Source organism: Balaenoptera physalus, assembly GCF_965194825.1.
Source record: "Balaenoptera physalus genome assembly, chromosome: 11".
NCBI lineage: Eukaryota > Metazoa > Chordata > Mammalia > Artiodactyla > Balaenopteridae > Balaenoptera > Balaenoptera physalus.
The window spans coordinates 27,183,729-27,202,235 of NC_138896.1; positions in this window are offsets into that span (position 1 = coordinate 27,183,729).

An 18,507-nucleotide genomic window follows, 5' to 3' on the forward strand; every position below is an offset into this window, starting at 1 on the left:
CCATTTATTTCTCAAATGAAGAAGAGGTCAATTTTAGCCAGAAACTAGAAAGAACTTGTACACCATCAAAAATAATTGTCTCTTCCTGTTCCAGTTTTTGTTTAGATTGAAACCGATTCTTTCATAGTCACATAAGGTAACATCATAACAACGGTGGTACCATCTAGCCCTTCTGAGTATTCATGGTACTCCAGAGGTGGGAGAGGAAGAATGGTATTTCTGATGAGAGAAGCCAGGAAGTGAGCCTTCTGGGGTTTCTGAGTCCAACATGAGCAGGTTAACATTCTAGAGAAGAAAGTGGTTACGTGGTTCACACAGCAAGAGTACATACTTGGCTCTGAGGCTACAGCCAGGGAGAGAGAGAGAGACGGAATACATTTTAGGAATAACAATGCCGTTTTCGTAAATTCGTTCTTTAGTTTCAGCAAAATGACATAATTTTTAAAACTTATTTTATAGTCTTTACTGTACACCGCTTAAGTTCACAGTAAAACTCTGGGTAGATTCCATTTTTCCCATGATTGCTTATATTCATTTTAAGGATTTGAATTCAGAAAGACACAAAGCAACTTGCCCCCAGTCCTGTGAAATAAGATCATTTATCAGCTCTCTTTATTTGCAAAAGAAGGTTCAGTTGCCCTTTATATTATTGTTAGAGCTCCAGACAATGTTTCTTTACTTATGAGCAGATGTTTGAAATCCTCCAGGAGGTTTCTATAAGACTATGGAAATGAACTTGGCATGGGTACTGGGCTCCCAGGTGGAGCGGTGCACATGAGCCTTCTTAGAAGTGTTAGATCAAGGCTAGTCAGGGAGAGCAACAGAGCCTAGCCACCAAAAGCCGAGCGCTTTGGTGAGTGACAGGTACAGGCTCCTTCTGAAGCATGAAAAGGAATGCTAAATGATCTCCCTGACAGAATAAATCTTCTGTTTGTTTGGTCTGGACCAGATGTGCTACAGGCTGATGTGGAAATGTCTGCTCATGCCAATTTCACTTTAAATCACAATTTGGCAGGCCTGTTAGTTTTGAAAGTTGCAGCCCATTTAGCACTTTAAACAGAAATGTTTTCTAATGGTCTTTTCAGTTACTTTGCAAATCCATACCAGGGCCTAAATAGGGCTGTAAGAAGCTGTTCTCCAGAGATGTGGGTCACTAGATCAAAGCATTCTGTCTTGAGACTGAACGGGAAATATGGCTTTATTTCTTGAGCTCCACCGAGGGATCTCTATGTATAGACAGAGGAGCTCTGTATGTCTAGCCCTGTGCTAAGTGCAGTACACAGATTTATTTCTTATTGCTATTTTACATACAAGTTGCTTTCATAGTTGAAAAACAGGAGAAAAATGCTGGTTACCATGTTTTGATTATTCTGAGCAGTTCTCAAAATCTTGACTCAGGAAAGATCTAAAAAGACTCACCATTCTGAACATGTATTATAGACTTTAAATCTAGGGACATTGCTAAGAATCATCACAGATATGGCCTCTAAAGAAATCTATGGGGAATATAGAATTTTAGGAATATAAAAGATTCTCCTTTGAGAAGTTCTTTCTTGAAGTACTTGAAAATATAATTGTCTTGTCTTCATTTTTCTTTATAGAAGTGATCTTTATACGCTCAAGGATTAATGAATAGAAATTTTCACTAATACTCTTATTTCTGATTCCATGAGGATAGGAATCTTGATCTTTTTATTAATTTCCGTATCCTAAGTGCCTAGAAAGAAGCCTGGTACATAGTAACTGTTCAATAAACCCTTACTGAATAAGTTAATTTGGATAACAGAATGCACTTTTATCATTCACTTGGTGATTAGAGGAAGAGTTTGTTGCTGAAACTCAAGAAAGAATATTCATTTCTGTGGAATTAGTTGTAAAAATTGAACTCTTATAGTTCTTCATGCAAACATCTCCAAAGACTTCCCATCAATAATGGGAAATGAACATGATATTTGTCAGTGAGATCTGGGACAATGAATCTTTTGTTCCATTTAAACATTTTAATTTGGACTCAGTCTTATGAAGAATTATATTAAAAAGTTATCATTTGTTTTTATCAAGCTCCACTCCACCACCTCTATGAAAAGTACTACCAGAATACTAAAGTAAATTAAACATTTTGCTATAAAAACACTATTTATCTAGATATAAAGACATCCTCACTTAGGATATGGAAATTAATAAAAAGATCAAGATTCCTATCCTCATGGAATCAGGAATAAGAGTATTAGTGAAAATTTCTATTCATTAATCCCTGAGCTTATAAAGATCACTTCTATAAAGAAAAATGAAGACAAGATAATTATATTTTCAAGTACTTCAAGAAAGAACTTTCAGAAGAAAATACAGGAGAACCTTTTTACTTTGGGATTTGGTTTTAATATTTATCTCAAATGAAAATACCTTACTAAGCAAGACCAAAAGTTCAGAGGCCATATAAGAAAAAAAATTAAATTTAAATGCACATATAATAGTTTCTTCCAGGTTAAAAAAAATAATAATAAACCAAGTCAAAATACTAATTGCAAAGTTGGAAAAAAGTTGCCACATATTTGAAAGCTGAGGGCCAGTTTCTTTAATATATAAAATCATCTCAAATTAAATTAATGAAAAATATAAAGCATAAAGTGCACGAGCTCAAATTTAATGAGAGGAAGGTTAATTTAAGCTCTGTCAAAATATCATATTTTTACCTGACAAATACCAAAATAAGTTTGATAATACACCAAATATAGAAGAGTGAAGAAAGAGGCACTCTCACACATTATTGCTGTGAGTATAAATTGCTGTATCCAGTCTCAGGGCAATTTTGGAATACTCCTTAAAATCAAAATAAAAATCACATGCCCCTTGACCTAACAATTCCACATGTAGGAATTTATCTTATGTTCACATGTATAAAAGTGTATTTTCAAGGCTAATCAAGAAAATTTTGCGTGATATTGCTTGTAGTCGCCAAAAACCGAAAATAATCTAATGGTCTATTGGTTGGAGACTAGTTAAGTATGTTATGGTACACCCATATAATGGGATGCTAGGAAACCATTAAAAAATGAAACAGCTCCATATGTTCTAAAATGAACTTAATTTAAAAATGAAATGAATGAATAGCATTTAAAATAAAATGCCAGTTTCTATTATTAGCTTCACATATTTAAAATATATATTTTAATATACTTATAGTATCTAGAAATATCTTATAATACGTGTGTGAGGTCAACATATATCATGGAGAAGTTAGTGATGGCTAAGTAAACCTCACTTAACTGTCTCATAAAGCAATCTGTAATATAGCCCTAACTTTTAGTCCTATTTACAGACATTGGAACTATCTAGAGATTTTCACTGATAGGGTGTTTTATTTTCAGACCTTAAAGAGAATATGTAAAAGTTTTTCCTATATGCAGAACTTTTGGGGCCCTTAAAGTGCCATTTTGTAAAATGACTGTTCTGGTGCAATAAATGTTGCCCTGGGAACCTGAAAAAGCTTGTTTTCCTCCTAAAAAAAGGGATATTTTATTTTTTAGTCACTGCAAGAATGAACTTCATAAACTGAAGGAGTTTAATGGGCTCACGGTGAGCTTAAATGGTGGAGTCCACCTTTTCAGTGCCTTTTATCTGCTGCATTGGAGGGATAGCTCCCACGTGACTCTCCACAACCCTGAACTCCATTAACTATTTGGCTGCTACAGTTACTGGCTGAAGGAGAAGAGGGTACTGGTGGAGGGTAGGTGGGAAAGCTGAGGCACCGCTGGATACCTTAACAATTGTGTCCTAATGTTACAATAGTAAGTTATTCTCAATCATGTAAGCTAAGCACAAATGTTGAAAATGAAATTACAGATGAAAGAAAATGCAATTCTGGAAGACTTTTTTCTCAATTTTGGTATAACCTAAACCTGCACACAGATGCTGGGGAAAGGGTTATGTTGCTGGCTGTAATTCAGCTCTAAGAGTGGCTTCTGTGGCTAATGAGCACGGTATGACAGTCACCTTAGGTGCGTTAGTAAATTAATGCATATGGATTGGCAACCTGGTGAAGGAAGTGCCAAGTTTCTCCTTGTTTCAGGTCATGTGGGAAGGAAGGAAGTTAGAAGGAATGGATGAGGACTGAGCCTGAAGTTTTAACTGTGGAAATTAACAGAACATTTTGTGATGGGCGAGTGGAAAGAGATGGTTTAGAAAAAACGTTGTGTAAATGTATTTAAAATATCTGTGTTTAGTGTTACCTTTGGCATAAATAGGCAGTGAGATTTTACTCAGTTACTCATCTTCATTGTTTCTCAACCTAGATTTCCAGGATCCTACAGGACTTCAGGATGCCTGTGAACCTTCTGGAATTGAATGGCAGGTTTTTCTTGTAAGTTTATTTTGCCCCCATCACAGAACCCATAGTATTCACTAGATTCTCAAGGAGACGAATGTAACTGATGCATATAGGTCTAGCTTGTTGACCTGCACACAAACATTCAAGCTAGTATATATCCTGGCAACTCTTCAAAGGAGTCTAAAAGGGCTGTATAGAGTGCATATTTATAGCGGGGGTGGGAAGAAAGGCCCAGAAGTCTTTAGAAAGCCTCCAAAGCTGTGTTTACATGGCTTCTGGGTTATATAGATAAAGGTGATGCTTATCTCTGGAACAAGACACAGATGAATACACACACACACTACAGAGTACACCTGAATATATGTAACATATTTACCCTGAGGACAATTCCATCGAGGGCTTCCTGGTCTGGAAACTTTATTTACAGGAACCCTTTATTAAGCTACCCCCAAATGTATGATCATAAAATGTTAAAACATTGTCCAGAGTTAAAGCTTCCATCTTCATTGCCTTTATGACTTTGTCAGTAAAAGCTAGGGATTGAATATCTGGTACCTCAAATTCACATCTCAATCATTTCCTTGAAAATAATAAGAAAAACAAATGGGAATTTAGTGCACATAGGATTTATTTTCTATTTCTTCAGCAAGCATTTGTAGAACACGTAGCATTTTCTAGCAACTGAGTTTGTGGTTGGGAGTACAAAGAGGAACACGACACAATCTCTGTCTTTATGGAGCTCCTAGATTAATGAGTTTGGGGGTTGAAGGACACAGAGAAATAAACAGATAAATTAAAAGCACTCATGAGTGTCTACTGTTTTATATCAAACTCTCTTATCAACCCATGTTCGAGATTGGAATGTAAACATGTCTGTTTACAGTGGAAGGTAAACACGTCTGACAGTGTTCAATCGGTGGGTATTTTAGTGATTTGCAGCCTTTGGTGCCCACTAAATTACTCTGTAGCATTTTCAATATACAGTTGCCTGGGGCTGCATGCAGACCTAATGAATCAATAGTCCTGGGGATGGGGTCCTAGTGTGTACATTTTGAAGAGCTCCACAGTGCTTCTGATGTGCCCTAGATTGAGACCCTCTGAAGTTTTATTAAGTGTTTATTATTTGATCAGAAATATACATCCATCACATCAGTATTTAAAAAGAAAGCCCAGTTACTGAGAACCACATGCCAGTTAGACTTTTGTCCTCTCCCAGTATCCTGCATATTGTTAGGTGTATTAAACCCTAGATCAGGAACAGACATGCATTTATGGTAGTTTTGTAGCTAAACTTTGTTTATCTGAGCTGATTATATTGCACCTGGTTACCAGAATCCCGTTTACTCTAAAGGGAAGATAGACTGTGTCAACTGTTAGAAAGTCATTAAAATATACCTCGAGGAATAAAGTCCTCACAGAAAACTCTGACACCTGTTTTTTACAGCAATCCCAAGTCGACCTCATCCATTTTCTTTATTGTTTTTCTCGCTTGTTCTTGGAAGATGATTTCCATGAAAATGAGATCTTTACTTCTTGAGAGTTCATCTGTTCCTGCTCCTCAGAGGGAAAAAAATGCTTAAAATTTAAGCTCGATGAGTTGAATTAAAATGCTTCTCGGCATTTTCCACAAGGATCCGTAGCTTTTTGTGGTCTACCCCGGAATTCAAGCCTCCTGCTTACCAGCTGCTGTTGGGATGAAGGCTTGCTGGTGCTGTTTTCTTGCGACGTGTTGGTCTCAAGAAGCTCCTATGACTGCAGTTGGGGAAAAGCTTATACTCCCTTTAGTCTCTGTCCTTAAGCTTTACCCTCATCCCATAATCGGGTGATACCTGCGTCTGACAAAAGCTTTACCCTAGCATTACGTTCCAGGTGATGGACATAACAGTTTATAAGCTTGAGCTTCTTTTGATAATTCTTTTTATGTCACTTTCCTCTTTATTTTATATACCTTTCTAACTACAAAGTTAGTACAATTGCAAGGAAAAGGAACAGAACTTTTATAATTAGTCGCTGTCCTAATTTGGCATTTGCAGAGGTACTGACTAATATTTAACTGTTTTCTTCTTGGATTCAGTATACGAATGGCTGAAAAAGCCATGCACTGCTTGCTCTGACATTCTAAGTTCACTTAGTATGTGACAGGAGGGAAGAAAAAAGGCTATGCTTATGTAAATTGTAATTTATCCCTTGGGATTTGAGTGGAATTGGTGATATATAGATAACTTTCTTTAACAAAGGCACGTGAGATTCTAAAAACCACATGTAATGGTTGTATTTTAATAGAATTATTATTTTAAAAGAATTTCAAGTACCAGGGAAGTTATGGAACACAGTAAAAAAATGAAAGATAGTATAGTCCTATCTTTAACATCCCCCACGTACTTAATCATTGTCTTCTCCCACAAGGAATTTATAATAAAGTATTATCAAAAATTGAAGTTATCATTCAAGTTACTTTATGAATTTTCTTTAATTAGTTAATCAAATAATATAATGAAGATATATGTTCTATTTTACAATTTTATTAGTGAGGAGAAAATCCATTTTTCTAATTTATATAGCTAAGGTCCTGAGACAAGTTGGAGAGAAACTTGTAAAAAAGCACCTGTTCTTTGGAACCGTCCTGAATATCCATCTTATTCCTTTACTATAGCTGACACTGATGGTTACATGCCCCAAAGCCCTTCTTCTCTGTCTTTTCCCATTGGCCAAACACAACTACTAGGAGAGAGAATGAAAATGCCAGATATTTACTATACTGATTTCCTTCGAGCTAAGGAAGACCATGTGACCTAGAACTGGTCAATGACACATGAAGGGAATTATGCTGGGGGCTTCTGGTAGAATACTCCTCCTTGATAAAAGGAGAAAAGTAGGATGTATGAATGGTAGACCCTGTCTTCCCTTAATGACTTTGCAAATGCGTTGTGTGAAGATGTAGTATTTGGAGTTGCTGCAACCATTCTGGAACCATGAGGAGACATCACCAACTTCTTGAGGATGGCGGAGCGGAAGGACAGGAGGATCCTGGGTATTTGATGATATAATGGAGCCACGAAATCAACCCTGAACTGTCTACCTCAGTATTTTTGTCATGTGAAATGGTAATAAATACCTAATGCCTGAGTCATGTTCACTTAGATATGCTATCCCTTTCAGTCAAAAGTATCTTAACTGATAACTGGCAAATGCTGCAAGACTTACAAAGGAGGTTAGATCTGTATATTTAAGAGAAGACTCAAGATTTGAAAATCCTCTGGTTTTATTTAATCTATTAATAATAAAACTAGATAAACCATGAAGGAAAACTCAGATGATAGCTGGAAATTCTGCAACCAACAATTGCAGTACCTAAAATAGGTTAGAAGACTATATCAGTCAAATTTGAATAAGAATAAATATTACATCAAGTGTGGTAGTTCACCACTGGTATAAATACTTGTAGTCAGAAAAGCCAGAATCTCATAATATGAAAGATCAAGGGGAAATGGCATGTTAGACACTTAATGGAAAAGATCAATTGAGGCCTATGTGCTTTATTAGGAAATTAATTCAGTCAGTATTTTTTGTTGTTGTTTTCCAGCTTATTGGAATGGAAAAAGAATGAAAACCTGGTAAGGACAAAGGACACTTGATAGATTACACAGGTGGGCAATGCAATTCAGTTTGAAAAAGTTTTAAAATTTGCAACTTTTTAAAGTTAGGATTAAAGTACATTCAATCTGAAGTAAAATGTGATTTTTCAAAGGCATGATGCTTTTACATGAGTAGGGAAGTCAGGGAACGCACTTGACCAAAATTGAACTGGAAACCTACATAACAATACACGTATTTGAAACTACAGTAAAGCTGTGGATTCTGATAGAATTATATGTGGTTGTCAATAGACAAGAAGAACTTGACACTAGACAGAGTCATTCAAGTAATTTAGAAAAGAAAAACCTATACAAACTGAATAAAATATGAGGCCAGGAGTAAAGTTGAGAGGCATTATTTAGGGTATAGTCTAAGTTGCTATAAGGGAGATACACAAATACAGTGGCTTAAACAATTTAGAAGCATTATTTCTTTCTCACATAACGCAACAGTTAGGTAGTCTAAGCCCGGCAAAGTCTTTGTCATCCTCAAAATACGTCTTCTATCCCAGGATCCAATTCTTGCAAAAAGAAGATAGAGAGGACAGAGGAAGTTCATTCTTTTTAAGGGCACAACCTGGAAGTGATAAACATCAATTCTCTTCCTATCTCCCAGACAGAACTAAATCACATGGCCACATCTAGTTGCAATGGGTGCTGGGAAATGTACCCTGTAGCTGAGGGGCACATGCCTTTGTAAAGCTCAAGAGCGCTCTTTTTAAAGGGATGGAGAATGAGTATTGGGGGACAATAGTCGTCTCTGATCCAGGAGGAGTCACAGGGTTGGAAAGGATAGTGGGGCTGTAGAGCCTTAACTTTTAACCTTGATGTTCACCTTCCCTTTGGGGAAATCTTCCCGATTACATCTGTGGTTTTGGAATTGGCCTTAATGAATTGTGCTTCATTTTTAATGCTCTGGTGCCAATGTGGACCCCGATGCTACCAGATTGGGACACTTTTGTCTTTATTTTAGTAATTTTAAAAGCTATCAAAGTAGTACAAAAATAATTCTTACACACGGTTAAAAAAGACCATAGAAGACAGATGGACTTATAGGGAAAATTGTAAGTCTCTTGCTCCACAGTGCCATTCAGAAAAGGGGACACCTATTAAAATTCCTGTAACTGTGTCTTCTAACTATAATTCTTATCCAAAACACTATCATGTCTATGTGCTTATGTTATTAATTTTAGACATGGTCTGTTGAGTTTTATCTCACTTACTAGTAATGGCATACCTCTCAATATAATTATATTAAAATTTTAGTTCCTCTACTCAGGGTCTCTGTAAGTTTAAGTAATATGCTTACATATTCATTTCTTATTTGGTCAATTATACACAGTATTCCTTGATTCTTTACTTTGAAGGTGAAGATATTAGCACTTATAACATTTCTTTCAGCTTTCATCTTCCATTCTAACCCAAACTTTTGTCCTCTTTATTTTTCTAAGTCAAACTTGATAACATTACATTGTATTCATTAACCATAATTATTTTATAATTTGTTAGAGGATGTTTCTAAACACTGAAAAATAAATAAATATTGTTTATATTATTGTGGGTAGTTCAGAGGAAATAGATTAGCACTGGTTTGTATGCTATCCTTCCTACCCTGGGGACACTGTGATGGGGGAGGGAATTGAGGGAAGGAAGGAAGAAGTAAAGCATTTTGATGGAAAACTTGGAATTTATAGATTTATGAACCAAGGCCTGTTGGAAAATTCAGTGTCAGCTATGTCACAGTCAGAGTATGAAAAGAGAGACATTTTATGATGGAAAGGGCTCCCTTTGAGAAGGTGACGCATTACTTTGAGACCCCATATGTTAAATCCAAGCCAGGATACTTCCTAATGTTGCAGGGAAGGAACCAGGCAGATTTTTTGGTTGTCCCAGACTTCTTCATGTAGCTCTCTGTTTCATAGTTATCAATATTCTTAGAATTAATACTAAAGTTTGATACTAGGTAAGTAAGATCTCTGTTCCTTGAGAGTCTGATCTGACAACCCAACAATGTTTACTCTCATCTATTTCATTTTTTTTAAAATTTATTTATTTTTGGCTGCATTGGGTCTTCGTTGCTGTGCGCGGGCTTTCTCTAGGTGCGGCGAGCGGGGGCTACTCTTTGTTGCGGTGCGCATTGCGGTGGCTTCTCTTGTTGCGGAGCACGGGCTCTAGGTGCGCGGGCTTCAGTAGTTGTGGCTCGTGGGCTCTAGAGCGCAGGCTCAGTAGTTGTGGCACACGGGCTTAGTTGCTCCATGGCATGTGGGATCTTCCCAGACAAGGGCTCGAACCCGTGTCCCCTGCATTGGCAGGCGGATTCTTCACTGCGCCACCAGGGAAGTCCCTACTCTCATCTATTTCTTACAGATCATTACAAAAACAGAAAGTATGCCGTGAATTTTTTCTTCTTTTTGGCTGGCCATATAGCATGTGGGATCTTAGTTCCCCAACTAGGAATTAACCAGTGCCCCCTGCAGTGGAAGCACCAAGTCTTAACTACTGGACCACCAGGGAAGTTCCAATATATTTTCTTTTTCATTGAGACTTTGTTTCCCTTAGAGTTTCTTTGTGCCTACTTTTTCATTCTATATATTATATATATTATTAATTTCAAAATATCGTTATATTTTTTATCATATACTCATTTCTTTTCAGTATGCCTTCTTAAGAAATGTTGAACGGAAAGTACATTATTTTGGGTCCTCGGATACCTAAAAGGATCTGTATTGATTTCTCACATTTGATTGATCAATTGCCTGCTGTAGAATTCTAGCAAAAAAAAGAACTTTCCCTTAGAACTATGAAGGCATTATCACACATTTTAATATTTGATATCAAGTCTGAGGCCACTTTCTGTATCGCTTGCCAAAGGTAAGCAGTATATCTCCTTAGTACCTTTCACAAATGACTTTATTTTAGAAACTTGATTTCCATTAGGTCTTTCTGAATGAGGTCAAGAATTGCCTGGGAGTCATCTGAAATTATGCAAGTCCCCACACCTTTTCGTATCTCAGTTTTCTCATCTAAAATTGGGGACTGGAAAAATCTTTACGTTTCCTTCCAGTTCTATCAATGATAATAATAATAATGATATAATAATAAATACTACTTTTTCAAAGAGATTTTGTATCTATTTTTTATTGTCCTAATTTGCTGTCACAGATACCTGAAGAGTAGATAGGGTCATTTTGTTATTCCATTTTCTTGCTTGCTGAAAAAAAAAAAACCCAACAAAGTACAAAGGCATTAACTAACCTGCTAAAGGTAGAAACAGCTTTGTTTTATTTAAAATATTATTTTAAATGTTGTTTAAAAGGTGCTTAAAATACAACTTGGTTTAAAATGAAGTGTCCTGTGTTAGTATTTTGCCAAAAATATTTTCTTATGAACATAGTTCTCTAAGGACTTTTCTCTCATATCATAAAACAGTAATTGTGCCCTCTATCCACAGAAGAGGTTTTTAAAATTGTAAGCCACTGATGGATTTATGAGGATGAACTATGTGATCAAAACACATACACACACGCTCACACACCACCAAGGATCATGGTTTAATGCTGTAGAATAAATCAGAGGTTTTGACAAGATTTTACTGAGAAATACAGAAAAAGGATAGATCAACATTTTGTATCTTTGGTACCTGATAGTGGGCTTTCAGATTATACTTAAATCAGATTTCTGTTGTAATGATTTCATGTCATAGAACATTTGAAGGGTATTTGTTTGTGTTTACCTATCACAGGTGTATGCAAAGCAATAGAAGACTAGTTACTTGGTGCATAGCAAAGAAAAGAGATCATGTAAGATGGGAGTTTTTATTTTTGCTTTTTAAATGAGCTAAAATTTAATTAGATTTCAACATGTACGGGCATTGATGAGAAGATGGAGTTACATTTAATCCCTGTGTGAGGCTTAAAGGCGGAAGTAAGCCTGTAGAGAGGTAAAATGAGAATCATCTTCTCTTTCTGTTAATAATAAATTTTTTCCTGATTTTTATGGTAAATTTGTGTGTATTATAGAAAATTTTAAAATACAGAAAAGAAGAAAACAATATATCACCCAGAGATGTAGTTAATATATGTCACATTTACTTTTCTCTTTTGTCAAACTTCATTTTTATTGACAGAAAATAAACACTTATTCTAGTTTCAAAGTTGTTAAAGTTGTTAATAAAAAATGAAGGTAAAATAGCCACTTAATAAGAATAATAAAAATGTTTAATTCAATAAGGAAATTTAAAGTAACCACTTAATAACATCCTGTTTTGACTAATACCATGAAACTGTGGCTTAAACAAAGGTATTCAGTACCACTGACTCATACATAGGTCTTTCAGAATTTTTTCTTAAAAGTTTCGAGAACTTTCCTGTCTGCAAAGTACAGGAATCGCTGGGCTACATGTCCCCTCTCTGGGACAATCAATGAGAAGTGAAGCGGTCATTTATAAAAGGAGTCCGTGTGCATTCAGCATGGTACCTTGGAGATACAACCATCCCATCCTCTCCCCTGTAGGAACATGCTTCTAAGGTATGAAGAGGCAGGCTGTTATTTGCTGTTAGAATTGTTCTTTCCAGCTACTAGTAAATCTCTGGCATAGATGCTAGTGATCCTTTATGTCCTGTGATTTTAGGCAATTCTGTAAATAGTTTGGATTTAATTCAATTTATTCAGAAATTAAACATGTTTAGTTCACTACTCTGCCAGTGTAAATGTCTGCTGGTTCAGTATACTTGTAAGAGGTATATATAACATATGTAGGTAAATCATAGTCTGAAAGCATCCTTAGAAGACTGCATTGTTTAATCCCAAATCTATTTTAACAAAATGTCTATAGTTAGAAGCAGCTGATGAAACTAAATCCAAAGTTATGACAAGGAAGACTCACTTTCACTAGAGCTGGTTTACTCAGAGAACTTAAAAAAGCATGTGCTCATCAAGCTGTTCAAGGAGAGGTAAGGAGGCTCATCACCTCATTCTTTACTGTATGATTCCAGCTGGGGTTGGCCAGCTATTAGCATTTCCAAATATTTCGGAAAAGTCCAAAGAAGTGTTAAATTTAAAAGTCTTTTATGCAAAAGAATGTCTGTCTACATCAGTGAGCAGTAGTGTGCTTCAGAATTTCTTACAACACAAGGACAAAGGCAAGTCCATGCACTTGATCAGCTGTCAAAGGAATGAGAGGTGGACCATTATGTCAACCCTTAGTCGGAGCTTCTGCTATCTTTTTTACTGTATACACTGTTCAACAATGTAAGTAAAATGTACTTTGGGAGAGAATATTGTTTGGTGGCCAGGACCTCTTTTGGGCATTTCTTCTTAAGTAGAATACACAACAGATAAGGGAATAGGGGAGGTAACACAGGGATACTACTTGTTCCAGCTCAGGAGGTGTTGATGAAGCCCATGGGATCCTCTAGCTGTGGGCAGTGGCTAATGTGGTCTTTCAGAATGGACACTATGGACTGCAGCCGTGCAACCCTGTAGAGTTCCAAAAACTCTGGATAGGGATTTCTGGGATCCCTTTTCTATGTAAGTATAGACTTTCACCTCCCAAATTGAATTCTTATTTTATACTTTGTTTTTTGAATATAATATTATACAGTGAATAGTTTCCAATGTTACTAAATGTTCTTTAGAAACATGATTTAATGGATTATACACTATTTTATTGTATGGAATAAAAAATTTCTTTATTGTTTACATTTAGTTTGTTTCTAAATCTTTATTGTAACTAATGCTATAACAAATACCTTCACCCAAAATAAATCTTTGCACTCATCTCAGGTCATTTTGTCAGGTATTTTATGTAACAGCGGAATTACTGTGCTGAAAGTATTGACATTTAAGAACTTTGATATTACCGGAGAGACTTTCAGGAAAGCTATTAGCATGCTTTTTTTATGAGAGGTTCCAACAATGTGTGGCCAGCTCTATGTTGCTGTATCACCACCAGCATCAAGCGCTGTGATTTCAGTAAGAATTTGTCAATTTGTCTATGTTTGTTTCTTTGGTTATTGATTGAGCTTCCATTTTCCACATGTATTTACTGATTGATTTATTTTTATCTGTGAGTTGTTACTTCACATTTTTTCTCTACTTTTTTCAGGGAGGGTGATTTAGAAGAACTCTTCACACATTTAGGAAAAGATCACTTATATTTGTGATAGAAAGTTTTCTAGAATGTCATTTGCCTTTCATTTATTTATGGTGTCTTTTGACATATGGAAGTCTTAAATTGTTAGGTAATCATATCTGTGGATCTTTTCCATTGTGGTTTCTTCCATTGCTTTTACATGTAATGATCTCTACCCCTAGAACAAGACTGCTAGACTGTAAAGACTGTGGACACAGCATATTAAATAAGGTGTCCTTGGTGTACTTGGTGTCTTCTTGATCTTACAGGTAGAGGGATCTTTAAAATGCAACAGTGAGCATGTTACTGCCCTGCTTACAACCCTTGAATGGCTTCCCATTGCTGTAAATTTAAGTTATAACATCCTTCCCTAATTCTCTACAGTCTCATAGTGATAGATTCCATTTCACCGTGGATGAGAGTTGATCTGTTTGGAGTCTGTTGTAGCATCGCTGGTGAGAAATGACTGGTCTGCTTTTGCAAGAGATGCTTTCTCAGTATCTCCTGTACCTGGTAAGCACTGGAGAGAAGAATGAGGAAGTGGGTGTGGATGCAGTGAGGTTTGCAGATTCCAAGGTAGAAAATAAAGGGGTTCCCATCTAGTAGCTGCTTCCCCCCCCCCCCCGGCTTTTATCTAGTCAAGGATTCAGCCAGCTCAGCTTTTCTTTTCTCCTACATAATGGTGTCTTTCACTCTCCCAGATCATTGCCTTCAACCTGTAAAGCTACTCTAAACAAAAAAAAAAAGATGCAACTTAAAAACTTTCTACTACATTTTTCATTTTACAAAGCAAAAATGCTACTTTACAAAAACAAAAATTTTACATAAAAATGCTACTTAAAATTTTCTACTATATTTTTTCATTTCTTGAGATTTTATTTGATTCTTTTAAATATCAGTCTATTTTCTTAATTATCTCAATTTGAGGTTTTATTCTCTCCTGTAGCTCTTTGAACAATTTAAACACCCTTATTTTAAAGGGCCTTTTAGACTGTTCCGGTTATACAAGATCATTTATGTGGTTATTCAAGTTCCTTTGCCTGACCAAGCCCTGCATCATTACCCAGTTCTGAATTGGTTTTACTTATGTCTGTGTCTCTCCTCAGGGTTTCAAGTTCTGCACAGTGTGGGGAGTGCAAATTTGGACCCCGTGTCTATTTGTGGTTGAACTCCAGATTCTCATCCTTCCGCTCTTGATTTGGGAAAAGCAGTAAGATGCTGTAGTCCTATGCCAGGGAGTAAAGATTTTTCCTGGTACCTATTCTTTACACTATGATTTCCTAGTAGAAAATTACCTCTTAAAAAGCAAAACAAAGCAAAACAGGCTATAGTCTGAGTCCCCGGGGATGGGGCCATGTTCACGGCAGAAGCAAAGCAAGGATCACACTTAGTTTTGTTTACCTATAATTTGCCCATAATGGAAAGAAAACCACTTCTTCTTTTCTTTTTTTTTTAATTAAAAAAAAATCTTTTTTAACATCTTTATTGGAGTATAATTGCTTTACAATGTTGTGTTAGTTGCTGCTGTATAAGAAAGTGAATCAGCTATATGTATACATATATCTCCATATCTCCTCCCTCTTGCGTCTCCCTCCCACCCTCCCTATCCCACCCCTCTAGGTGGTCACAAAGCACCAAGCTGATCTCCCTGTGCTATGCGGTTGCTTCGCACTAGCTATCTATTTTACATTTGAAAACCACTTCTTTAAGGTCTTGGTTTTCAGTGTCGTCCCTGGAGCAGCATAGGAGGGGCCTATACCAGGCCGACTGGCTAAGAACCTGCATTTCAACAAGATCCCCTTGGTAATTTGTATGCACTTTCAAGCTTGAGAGGCACTGCTTTGAGGCCTCTGAGACTAAGTTCCAAGAGACCCATTTAAAAATTTTAAATGTCTTGCTCTATTCATCCATTTTTAAGTAAAAACAAGCTATGCAACAGTCATGTCATGGTCAAAGCAAGAGATAACAATGCACTTTCTTCCTGATCTAGAATACATAAATTAAGATGAGGAATCTTAATTAAGATGAACTATAATGTAGTTCTGACTCCAAGAATAAAATCACCCTTTGGTATTGCCATGTTCTGTTTAATAATACTCTATTCCTCTTGTATTTTCATGTTGCTTTTGAAGTTTCCTTACCTCTAGAAGAGTGGTCTGTGGGAGGATATCCTTTTTCCCTCAGTGGGTTCATGTAGGTCTTCATTGTTTCCATGGTAGATTCTATTCTTCACATCTTTAGAGATGATTATCTCTACTATGGGATATATATATATCTGGTAAAATACCATCAACATGTGACTAGTCACCCAGGCAAACAATGTGCCCTTTTAGAAAAGGATACATCTCTTGAGGCAAATGCTAGCTAATGTTACAAATGTCAAACCAAGTTGAATCTTCTTATTGGGAGGAAACTGGGTGACTGAGCCCCATGGCCCTTCCAATGATTTACAAGCAATGTTTTCCTTGAAGAGAGAAAAAGAGAGGCTGAACTGTTTCAAAATCTTAAGTAGGAGAAAAAGTTTTCTTTAAATCTAGCTCTTTTTAAAGGCATATAATATTAAAACATATGAAAAGTCCATACATTAAGGTTTTTAACTTTAGGATTCCATAGGCTTACCATGCAATATTATTAATAGTAATTAAGGACTACCATTTACTGAGGTTGTCCTAAGCATTGAGTACGGGATCTGGCTTGATTCTTACCTGGGAGGCAGACACTCTATTTTTCATCATTATACAAAGTAGGAAGCAGAGGCCCAGGACTAACTCCTTCACAGTCTCCCGGCTGGGAAGGAGTTCAGTGAAGCCTGAACCCAGGCAGTGTGGTTTCAGAGCTCTGGATTGGAGCCACTGTGTCATACCATAGAGGTTTTCGGTCCTGAGGAGCTGCACACTAGGGCAGTAGTTTCCAGACTGGCCTACAGGTGTCATCTAGGAAACTTGGAAGTATCCTTTTTCAGGTTTCTCCTTGGGTGGATACCAGTAATCTGTTACTTTAAGAAGCTTCTTTGGTAATTCTTATCAGCAGTGATTGGGAAAAAATGCTTTAAGAGATGCTGAAATAAATGCAAATAAATGGCCTCACTGTAGCTTAGAATCAAGTAAAATCGAGTTCTTCCTCTTTTTCATAATATAAGGAAGGAAACTCAGGAGACCCAAGAGGGAGAACTTCTTGAGGTTGTGGAGGGAAGAAAGGCATATTTAACTAAAAATGGTCATTACATAATTAAAATATTAGAGATAGTTTGATAGTAGAGGGGGACCTGGTTGCTGGCATTATAACTTCTCCTGAACCTCCTTCATTTAATATCTACCAAGAGCTTTGGAACCTGATCACAGTCAGGTAATGGGTGTTTCATAGGTGGTCATTCGCAGGATTAAACTCTTGCCTAAATGGTCAAGTAAAATATTCTTTTTTCTATGACATTCCTTAAGAAAAATCATTATATCTACATCCAGGATTATGGATTTTAGAACACTCTGCACCTCATAAAAAGAGCAAATAACACTATATCAGTAAACAACAATATTCCTGTAATTCAAATGTGTTTTCTGCACAGAGAAAAATCAATATTGCTCCAGGAAAGGTTTTAGATACATGGCTAACCTCAGTAGCTTAAGGTGAGAATTTTTTTGGAGAGTCAATATTTGAAAGCAATGGAATGTCATGATTAAGCAATTCAAAAATCTCAAAAGATGTAACATTCAACAGGACAACTATCTTGGGCTCTTGAGAGAATTAATAGCATGAAAATAAACAGAAAAGAGAGATTGTTATAGACTGTAATAAATTTAACTGACATAACCATATGCAATGTGCAAACCTAGATTAGCTCCTGGTTATGGTCAAAAGAAAAGAGTTATAAAAGATAATCTTTGGAGAATTGAAAAAATTTAAATATGAACTAGATATTACATGTTATAGAACAATTATTAATATTCTTAGGTTATAGTGGTATTATGTTTTTGTTTCCTATTTTTAGAAGATGTGTGGGAAAATGTTTAAGGATAAAGTGCCACGATGTTGCAACTTTCAAATGGTACAGTTGTATGTATGTACAAATATATATATGTGTGTGTGTACACACACACACACACACACATGTATAGGGAGAAGGAGAGAAAATATGGTAGAACATTCTATCAACTATACGGAGTACTAGTGAAAGGAACAAGAACTCCTTGGAGATATGGCTGATTCTAGGTGTGGGGCAAAAATGTACACGATGAACCTCAATATTTTATTATCGTAGATATCAAGGAAGCTATCAAAGACTACTAGGTTTGTGTAAAAAGACTCAGGACACAACTTGAAAGTCTTCCTCTGGCCAAACATGGGACAATTTGAGCATCGGTAAGGATAATAACATCAATAGATTTAAGCACATAAGTGTGTTTAAATCAATTGTG